At 48.1% G+C, this 10,380-nt stretch overlaps 1 pseudogene; it reads left to right on the top strand.

The window, feature by feature from the left end:
- Positions 1-261: 261 nt before the first annotated feature.
- On the top strand, positions 262-3,042 carry LOC132479839 (heat shock 70 kDa protein 12B-like; annotated as a pseudogene).
- Positions 3,043-10,380: the final 7,338 nt, after the last annotated feature.

Raw genomic sequence — 10,380 nt, 5'->3', positions numbered from 1 at the left:
TTCTATTTATTTCTACTCTGATCTTTATGCTTTCTTTCCTTCTACTGACTTTGGGTTTTCTTTGTTCTTCTTTCTCTAGTTGTTTTAAGTGTAGGGTTAGATCGTTTATTTGAGTTTTTTCTTGTTTCTTGAGTTGAGATTGAATTGCTATAAACTTCCCTCTTAGAACTGCTTTTGGGCCCCACCGGCTTTGGGCCCAGGATCCAGGCGTCTGGACACAGGTCGAGCTGTCGGCAGGGCAGAGCCACAGGGCCTACAAAGATGCTGGCTGTCCCGGAGATGGGCCTGCAGGGGCTGTACAGCGGCTCCAGCCCAGAGCGGTCTCCAGTGCCCAGCCCACCCAGCTCCCCAAGGACCGAGGAAATCTGTGGCATTGTCCCCCTCACACCCTCACAGTCTCCAAAGCCTGAGGCCCGAGCCCCCCAGCAGGCCCCCTTCTCCGTGGTAGAGCCATCGACTTTGGCACCACATCCAGTGGCTATGCTTTCAGCTTTGCCAGTGACTCTGAGGCCATCCACATGATGAGGGAGCAGGAGCTGAGGATGTCGGATGGGACCCATGGCCCCATGGATAGAGAGGACCCCATGAGCAACGTTTATGGAGATTTAAGTGGATGCCAAGCACCATATTCACAAGAACCCTAAAAGGAAATGGGAGGGTGGGGACCCAGGTGTGGTCTACCAGAAGACCCCCACCTGCCTGCTGCTGACCCCAGAGGGTGCCTTTCACAGTTTTGGCTATACAGCCCGTGATTACTACCACAATCTGGACCCTGAGGAGGCTCGTGACTGGCTCTACTTTGAGAAGTTCAAGATGAAGATCCACAGTGCCACTGATCTCACCTTGAAGACCCAGCTAGAAGCGGTAAATGGAAAGAAAATGCCTGCCCTGGAGGTGTTCGCCCATGCCTTGCGCTTCTTCAAGGAGCATGCCCTTCAGGAGCTGAGGGACCAGTGCCCATCGCTGCCAGAGAAGGACACTGTGCGCTGGGTGTTGACAGTGCCGGCCATCTGGAAACAGCCAGCTAAGCAGTTTATGCGAGAGGCTGCCTACTTGGCCGGACTGGTGTTGAGAGAGGATGCAGAGCAATTAGTCATCGCCCTGGAGCCTGAGGCCGCCTCTGTCTACTGCTGCAAGCTGCGTCTGCACCAGCTCGTGGACCTGAGCAGCCGAGCTCCAGGCAGTGGGCGCCTGGGCGAGCGCCGCTCCATTGATTCCAGTTTCCGTCAGGCCCGAGAGCAGCTTCGAAGGTCCCGCCGCAGCTGCACGTTCCTGGTGGAATTGGGTGTCGGAGAACTGTGGGCTGAGATGCAAGCAGGAGACCGCTACGTGGTGGCAGACTGCGGGGGAGGCACGGTGGACCTTACCGTGCACCAGCTGGAGCAGCCCCATGGCACCCTCAAGGAACTCTACAAGGCATCTGGTGGCCCCTGTGGCACGATGGGCGTGGACCTGGCCTTCGAGCAGCTGCTGGGACGCATCTTCGGCGAGGACTTCATTGCCACCTTCAAAAGGCAACGCCCAGCAGCCTGGGTAGATCTGACTATAGCCTTCGAGGCCCGCAAACGCACCGCAGGCCCACACTGTGCGGGGGCGCTCAACATCTCGCTGCCCTTCTCGTTTATTGACTTCTACAGCAAGCAGAGAGGCCACAATGTGGAGACGGCCCTGCGCAGGAGCAGCGTGAACTTCGTGAAGTGGTCCTCACAGGGGATGCTCAGGATGTCTTGTGAGGCCATGAACGACCTCTTTCAGCCCACGGTCAGCGGGATCATCCAGCACATAGGTGAGCACCTGAGCCTGGGTCCTTCATTCATCTCAACATACACACCCAGATGCGGGAATATGTTACCCTGTTAGTGCCTGGAAACCTCCCCATATCCATACACTGGAATGAGACCCAGAATCATCTGGAATACCTGGAGGATGCAGTGTGGTGGGGATTAAGAGATAGGCGGGAAGATGTGCAGTCTTGCCCGGTTAGAGAACCTCTGGTGCCTGTTTCCCCAAATGGGGTGATAGTATTAGGTCCCCCAAGCTGTTATCACAGGGATTTAAATGAGCTGAAGTATCTAGAGAGTGAGTGCAATGTCTTGCACGTAGTAGGCATTTAATATGTATAAATGCAGACCCTTATCTCAAGCCCTCCACGGTGTGGTGGGGAAGCAGAGCCCATAAGGATTGTCAGGGGCCCTCACGAAAGTGCCCGGTGTTTTTCTTTATGGGAACCAGGCTACCGTTTTAGAGTGAAATGACTAGTTTCTGGTTGCCCGAGGATACAGGCGGGCAGAGGAGAGGCGCCAGTGGCTGCGCAGTGGTGGCCTCAGTGGCCCACTCCCCGTCCCTCCTCCTTACCCCCACCCTTCACTCCTGTACCGCAGAGGCGCTGCTGGCGCGCCCCGAGTGTGAAGCTGCTGTTCCTGGTGGGCGGCTTCGTAGAGTTGGCCGTGCTGCAGCACGCGGTGCACGCAGCACTGGGCGCCCGCGGCCTCCGCGTGGTGGTTTCCCACGACGTGGGCCTCACCATCCTAAAGGGCGCGGTGCTCTTCAGGCAGGCTCCGGGCGTGGTTCCGGTGCGCCGCTCGCCGCTCGCCGCTCGCCGCTCACCTACGGCGTGGGCGTGCTCAACCGCTTCGGGGCTGGGCGCCACCCGCCCGACAAGCTGCTGGTTCGCGACGGCCGCCGCTTGTGCACCGACTGTTCGAGAGTTTCGTGGCCTCCGAGCAGTCGGTGGCCCTGGGCGAGGAGGTGCTGCGCAGCTACTGCCCGGCGCGCCCAGGCCAGCGGCGCGTACTCATTAACCTGTACTGCTGCGCCGCCGAGGACGCGCGCTTCATCACCGACCCGGGCGTGCGCAAGTGCGGCGCGCTCAGTCTAGAGCTCGAGCCCGCCGAGGGAGGCCCCCATGCCGCTGGCGCGACCCCTAGCCGCCGCGAGTTCCGTACTGCCATGCAGTTTGGCGACACCGAGATTAAGGTCACTGCCGTCGACGTCAGCACCAATCGCTCCGTGCGCGCCGCCATCGACTTTCTTTCCAATTGAGGGCGCAGTGCCAGCCCCCCTCGGCCCCAGTGAACTCTCTTTTGGCCCAGGGCCTGGGGAGCGGGCTGAGGCGGACCAACCGGCCCCATTCCCCACCATCCTGCCCCGGGAGGTGAGGTCGCAGGAGGATGGGTGGGGACATATCCAGAAACTCTGGCTTTGGGATTGGGCCCCTGTCCGCTGACTGGAAGGCTGAAGGGCCCTGCCAAGGACTGAGGTCAAGGAGACTTAAAAGAGGTTTGTAAGACGGCGTGCCCACAGGGAGCATGTGATCCTGAAAGCAGAATGCACTGGAAGACTTGAGCCCTGGTCTGAACTGGGGTCCGGGATGGGAGTGGGGGTGGGGGTGCAGCTGCAGGTGGGGCAGCAAGAGGAAGGAGGTTGTGCAGGGCCTGGGCCTGAAGGGCAGAGTGCACTGACTGACTGGCTCAGCCTGTTTAGGGAGCCAGACAGGACAAGGACTGGAAGCTGACAGGAAAGGGACAGGGGTAGTAAGACCTTCCTGGGTGTGGTACTGACCACCCAAGTATGAATGTTAATTGTAGAAAGAGCAGTAGCAGACTATGAGGAGAAGGGTACAGGGCGAGGCAGTCATGAGGGGGATGTGGGGGTACATGTCGGGGGCGCCTTTCCTTTCTATCTGAGAAGGCCCCAGGGGCAGCCTATGAATGACCCACTTGCACTCCATCGAGCCACGGAGTGGGGGGAGGGTAGGAAGGACAGAGGGAGCACTGGTCGCAGCTCTGCCATCAACTCAGTGTACCTGCCCTCCCATGATGTGCAACAGCCCCACCTGCCTGAGAACCCTAAGGTGACAATAAAGCATTTATGCTCAAGGTGAAAAAAAAAAACAAAACAAAACTGCTTTTGCTGCGTCCCATAGGTTTTGGGTCATCGTGTGTTCATTGTCACTATTTTCTATGTATTTTTATAATTTCTTCTTTGATTTCTTCAGTGATCTCTTGGTTATTTAGTAGCACACTGTTTAGCCTCCATGTATTGTGTTTTTTTACCATTTTTTTTCCTGGAATTGATTTCCAGTCTCATACTGTTGTGCCCAGAAGAGATGCTTGATATGATTTCAATTTTCTTAAATTTTCTGAGGCTTGATTTGTGACCCAAGGTGTGATCTATCCTGGAGAATGTTCCGTGTGCACTTGAGAAGAAAGTGTGTTCTGCCACTTTTGGGTGGAATATTCTATAAATATCAATAAGATCTATCTGGTCTATTGTGTCATTTAAAGCTTGTGTTTCCTTATTAATTTTCTTTCTGGATGATCTGCCCATTGGTGTAAGTGGGGTGTTAAAGTGTTACTGTCGATTTCTCCTTTCATGGTTGTTAACATTTGCCTTATGTATTGAGGTGCTCCTATGTTGGGTGCATAAACATACATAATTGTTATATCTTCTTCTTGGATTGATCCTTTGATCATTATGTAGTGTCCCTCCTTATCTCTTGTAACAGTCTTTATTTTAAAGTCTATTTTATCTGATATGAGTATTGCTACTCCAGCTTTCTTTTGATTTCCATTTGCATGGAATATCTTTTTCCATCCCCTCACTTTCAGTCTGTATGTGTCCCTAGGTCTGAAGTGGGTCTCTTGTAGACAGCATATATATGGGTCTTGTTTTTATATCCATTCAGCCAGTCTGTGTCTTTTGGTTGGGGCATTTAATCCATTTACATTCAAGGTTATTATCGATATGTATGTTCCTATTACTATTTTCTTAATTGTTTTTGGTTTGTTTTTGTGGGTCTTTTTCTTCTCTTGTGTTTCCTGCTTAGAGAAGCTTCTTTAGCATTTGTTTTAAAGCTGGTTTGGTGGTGGTGAATTCTCTTCAGTTTTGCTTGTCTGAAAAGCTCTTGACTTCTCCATCGAATCTGAATGAGATCCTTGCTGGGTTGAGTAATCTTGGTTGTAGGTTTTCCTCTTTCATCATTTTAAATATGTCCTGCCACTCCCTTCTGGAGTGCAGAGTTTCCGCTAAAAAATCAGCTGATAACCTTGTGGGGATTCCTTTGTATGTTTTTTTTTTTGTTCTTCCCTTGCTGCTTTTAATATTTTTTCTTTGAATTTAATTTGTGTTAGTTTGATTAATATGTGTCTTGGTGTGTTTTATCCTGTATGGGATTCTCTGTGCTTCCTGGACTTGGGTGACTATTTCCTTTCCCATGTTAGGGAAGTTTTCAACTATAATCTCTTCAAATATTTTCTCAGACCCTTTCTTTTTCTCTTCTTCTTCTGGGACCCTATAATTTGAATATTAGTGCATTTAGTGTTGTACCAGAGGTCTCTCAGATTCTCTGCAATTCTTTTCATTCTTTTTTCTTTATTCTGCTCCTCAGCAGATATTTCCACCATTTTGTCTTCTAGCTCACTTATTCGTTCTTCTGCCTCAGTTATTCTGATATTGATTCCTTCTAGTGTATTTTTCACTTCAGTTATTGTGTTGTTCATCTCTGTTTGTTTGTTCTTTAGTTTTTCTAGATCTTTATTAAACATTTCTTGTATTTTCTCAATCCTTGCCTCCATTCTCTTTCCAAGATTCGGGATCATCTTTACTATCATTACTCTAAACTCTTTTTCAGGTAGATTGCCTATTTCCTTTTCATTTATTTGGTCTTGTAGGTTTCTATCTTGCTCCTTCATCTGTGACATATTTTTTTGCCATCTAATTTTTTTTTTTTATGAGTGGGATTGTGTTCCTGTCTTACTGGTTGTTTGGCCTGAGGCCTCCAACACTGGAGTTTGTAGGCTATTGGGTACAGCTGGGTCTTGGTGCTGAGATGAGGAACTCTGTGAGACTTCACGCTGATGAATATTCCCTGGGGTCTGAGGTTCTCTGCTAGTCCAGTGGTTTGGACTCAGAGCTCCCAGCGCAGGAGCTTCAGCCCGTTCCTGGGCTCGTGAAACAAGGTCCTGCAAGCCGCATGCGGCGGCAAAAAAAAAAAAAAAAGAACAATAACAAAGTAAAAAATAAAATTAGACTAGGAAACTAACAGGTATGTTAGAAAGAATATAAAAATAAAAATATAGATGGGGCTTCCCTGGTGACGCAGTGGTTAAGAATCCGCCTGCCAGTGCAGGGCACATGGGTTTGAGCCCTGGTGTGGGAAGATCCCACATGCCATGGAGTGGCTGGGCCTGTGCACCACAACTACTGAGCCTGTGCTCTAGAGCCTGTGAGCCACAACTACTGAGCCTGCGTGCCACAACTACTGAAGCTCGCGCGCCTAGAGCCTGTGTTCCACAACAAGAAAAGCCACCGCAATGAGAAGCTCACGCGCTGCAATGAGGAGTGGACCCCGCTCACTGGAACTGGAGAAAGCCCACGAGCAGCAACGAAGACCCAATGCAGCCATATATACATACATACATAAACAAATTAATTAATTAATTAATTAAAAAAAAATATATATATTAATCAACAACTGGAAGGTACATCAGTACCACAATAGTAAAAAAGAGGAGGAGGGAAAAAGAAGAAAAAAGGTGGGAGGAAAAGGCCTTGGCTGTGGAGGGTGGGGCCTAAGCAAGGATGAGGTTTGGGCAGTGGGTGGGGCCAATGCTCAGGACCCACAGGGCTGGAAAAGGCCCTGGGAGCTGTGGGGGGTGGGGCTTAGGCTCAAGGAACAGAAGGGGCCCAGGCGTGCCCCCCACCCCTGGTCTCAGAGGGCAGGGGACCTCACCTGGGAGCCCAGAAGGCTTCCTGGGCTCAAGTGGGTGGGGCAAATGCCCTCCTCACCTCTCTTGCTCCTCTGGTCTGGGAGGGCCTCTCCTGCCTGACTCTCCTTATCTCCCTGGCCTCCCTCCTATGCCCAAAATCTGTATCTTTAGATGAGAGTTGAGGAGCTCTTGGCTGGATTTGTGATAGAATAACTTTCATTTGACATAAAGTATTTTTTAAAGTCACTCAATTTATTTTGACGTTTGAACACTAAATTCTTTCTAGAAGTATGCTTATAGTACAATAGAAAACTATTTTTATCATCACACAAATTCTTTGGTATGTTGTGCACACATTTAATCTCACAACAGAAGACTCTATAAGAACATGCCTGCTTCTTGACCTAGATACAAAGCTACCAAATGTGGAGAGCCATCAGTGGGCAGGACACTAATAACTAGAGCTCCAAAAGTATAATTGCTTAGAGCATGGGCCCAGGACAGAATTGTAAAGTAAATAGTATTTCTCTTGTTACCTACTTCCTCTTTCTGTGCCTTTCCTCTCACATTTAGCAACCTCTTTATCACCTGGGTTCATGGTGATATCAAGTTGCCCACAGTGTGCTTCAAAAAGGGAGAAATAAAAGCAAATCCATTCACAAAATGGTGCTAGTTTTTTACTCCTTCCAAGGATATTATTGGCATTTAAGAGGAGTTCTAAAGAGGACAATGAATCACTAATGGGGGAATTTTAGACACTAAAGTAAGATAGATAACTTTAGGTTTGAGGCTCACAGCACTCCCAATCTACTCACCCTAGAATCAATATTCCACATTTCTGATTATCCTGAATCTCAAATATAAAGGTGGGTAATGGGGTTAATAAAACAATTTACCTTTGAATTTTTAGGAGTAAGGCGCAGATTTGTCCCTCTGGGAGGCAGACAGCCATTGCATTGACTAAAATAACTTTCTGAAGCAGGCATCAAACATAAAAATGAGATGTGCTTAATTTTCATGATTTCTGACCTCATCAGAAAAAAATAGGGAGAGAAGGGTCACCAGACCTGACAGGACAGTTGGCTGCACCACACAGTTTGTGAGATTTTAGTTCCCCGACCAGGGTTCAGACCAGGGATCGAACCCAGGCCCTCAGCAATGAGAGCGTGGAGTCCTAATCACTGTACCACCAGGGAATTCCCGGGAGAGAAATCCTTAAGGTAAAAATGGGAAGGAGTGGGCTTCCCTGGTGGCGCAGTGGTTGAGAGTCCCGCCTGCCGATGCAGGGGACACGGGTTCGTGCCCCGGTCCGGGAGGATCCCACATGCCGCGGAGTGGCTGGGCCCGTGAGCCATGGCCGCTGAGCCTTCGCATCCGGAGCCTGTGCTCCGCAGGGGAGAGGCCACAACAGTGAGAGGCCCGCGTACCGAAAAAAAAAAAAAAAAAAAGGGAAAATAACACTCCTGGTTTGGGAGTCCTGGCTGTGCCACAGGTTACTTGTGAGCTTCACCTCTCTGGATAGGTTTTTCTCTTTATAGCTGAAGAGGCCAGATTAAAGTACTCCTGTGATCCCTTGCTAGTTCTCATATTTTACACATCTAATCTGACACTTTTGACATTTGCTATGGGGTCAGAATTGTATTGGGCCAAGCATCAAAGAGAAAATTTTCCTCTGATATTACATTCTTATGGTTTTCCTCTTACCATTCTGGTAGTTCCTTCTCAGTCTCTTTTGGGAGTTCTTCCTCTTCTATAAGCTTCTCAAAACTTGGTTCTTGAGACTTTTTCTCTTCACAATGAGTGTAGGTGATTTTATTCAAAAGGCTTTGGTTACCACCTAGAAGCCCATAAACGTCAAATTGACATCTCCAATTTAGGCCTCTTTTCTGAACTCCAGACCTGATCCTCCTTTTGTATGGTTCACAAATGACTCAAACAAAACATATCCAAAACTGAGCTTAGGCTTTTCTCCTCCCAAACCTGCTCCTCTTTCAAAATTTCTTGTTTACTGAGATACTGGCACCATGATCTATTCACCCAGAAAACTAGACACCAGGGAGTGACACCTCTCTCTTCTTTGTTCTTACACATTGAATCAGTTACTACCCCAAACCAGTCAATTCTACCTCCTGAATATATGACATATCTGTGTACATGTATCTCTACTCTTACTCCTCAAATCCGAGCCATCATTTTCTAGTGTCTATATCACTTTAATACCCTCCTAAGTGCTCTCTCTCTCCTTTCTTTCAGTCTTGGCCTCCTCCCACCTGACCCCCAAACTATTTTTCACACATCAGCCAGAGTGATCTACTTGGAAAACACCTGTGATAATGTCTTCCTGTTTTATTTGTCCAACCATTATTTACTGAGTACCTTTAATATGCCAGACACTATTCTAGAAGCTAGGAATCCAGCTACACACAAAATAGACAAGGCAATGACTTCTTTTTACTCTTAGGAAGGTTCTGTATAATCTTGACCACCGACTCACTTCTCCTTTGCTCCCAGATTACTATAGTTTAGCCATATTAGACTTGCTTTCTCAGAGCTTTTGAACAAGTCTATTCCTATACATTCCTATACCAATTCTTATACATTTTCCAAATGTATGCCTAAATGTCACGTTAGAGAAACTCTCTGACCAAACTAGGTCCCTCTTTCAAAAACTATTCACAATGATAAATCTAAAAAATTGCATGCTTTTTTAATATCTCTCCAACTAGTTTGCTTGTAAGCTCCAAGAGAACAGGAAAATTTCTTATTCATTACTCTATTCCCTGTGTGTGGCACATGTTAGGCGCTATATTTGTTGGTTGAATGAATAAATGAATGCCTAATTACAGAGTGTTGCTATATTCCTTTTAAAAATAAATTTATTTATTTATTTATTTTTGGCTGTGTTGGGTCTTTGTTGCTGTGCACGGGCTTTCTCTAGTTGTGGTGAGTAGGGGCTACTCTTCCTTGCGGTGTGCGGGCTTCTCATTGTCGAGGCTTCTCTTGTTACGGAGCACGGGCTCTAGGCATGCAGGCTTCAGTAGTTGTGGCACGTGGGCTCAGTAGTTGTGGCTTGCAGGCTCTAGAGCTCAGGCTCTGTAGTTGTGGCCACGGGTTTAGTTGCTCCGCAGCATGTGGGATCTTCCTGGGCCAGGGCTCGAACCCGTGTCCCTTGTATTGGCAGGCAGATTCTTAACCACTGCGCCACCAGGGAAGCCCTATTTCAATAGTCTGGTGACGTGTAAGATTCAGAGGCCTCTTTATAAAGGGAAAAACTGACAGTCACACTTTAGGATGTGGCCTCTCTTTGTTTCTAGTCAGAAAATCCCAATTGTTGGCTGAATTTGAAGATTCCTTACTGTAAGCAGATAGGGTAGGCAGTCCTCAGAGGAAAAGAACCAGATATAGTGTTTTTGACACAAGAGAAGCCATTTTGGACTAAGCCATTTTGTGATCTAAGCCTGGCCACAATGCGTGCCCTTGAGCAGGTCTCAGTAATTAATGATCTTAAGGGAACAAAGGAATGCAGGAACAGAGGAAAAGGTCAAGAAACAATAGTTCAGTGATAAAAGAGAGTGCTAGTTCCTCCTCAAGGGAGGAGTATTAATCTGATACATATCTTGGAGTTGTTCTACAGGAACTAAACTCCTACCCCGTTGGAGAATGTTAACTA

This window comes from Mesoplodon densirostris, chromosome 2 (genome assembly GCF_025265405.1).
Source record: "Mesoplodon densirostris isolate mMesDen1 chromosome 2, mMesDen1 primary haplotype, whole genome shotgun sequence".
NCBI classification, from domain to species: domain Eukaryota; kingdom Metazoa; phylum Chordata; class Mammalia; order Artiodactyla; family Ziphiidae; genus Mesoplodon; species Mesoplodon densirostris.
Note: the sequence above shows the minus strand (reverse complement) of the source record. Positions and strands in the feature narration are given on the sequence as shown.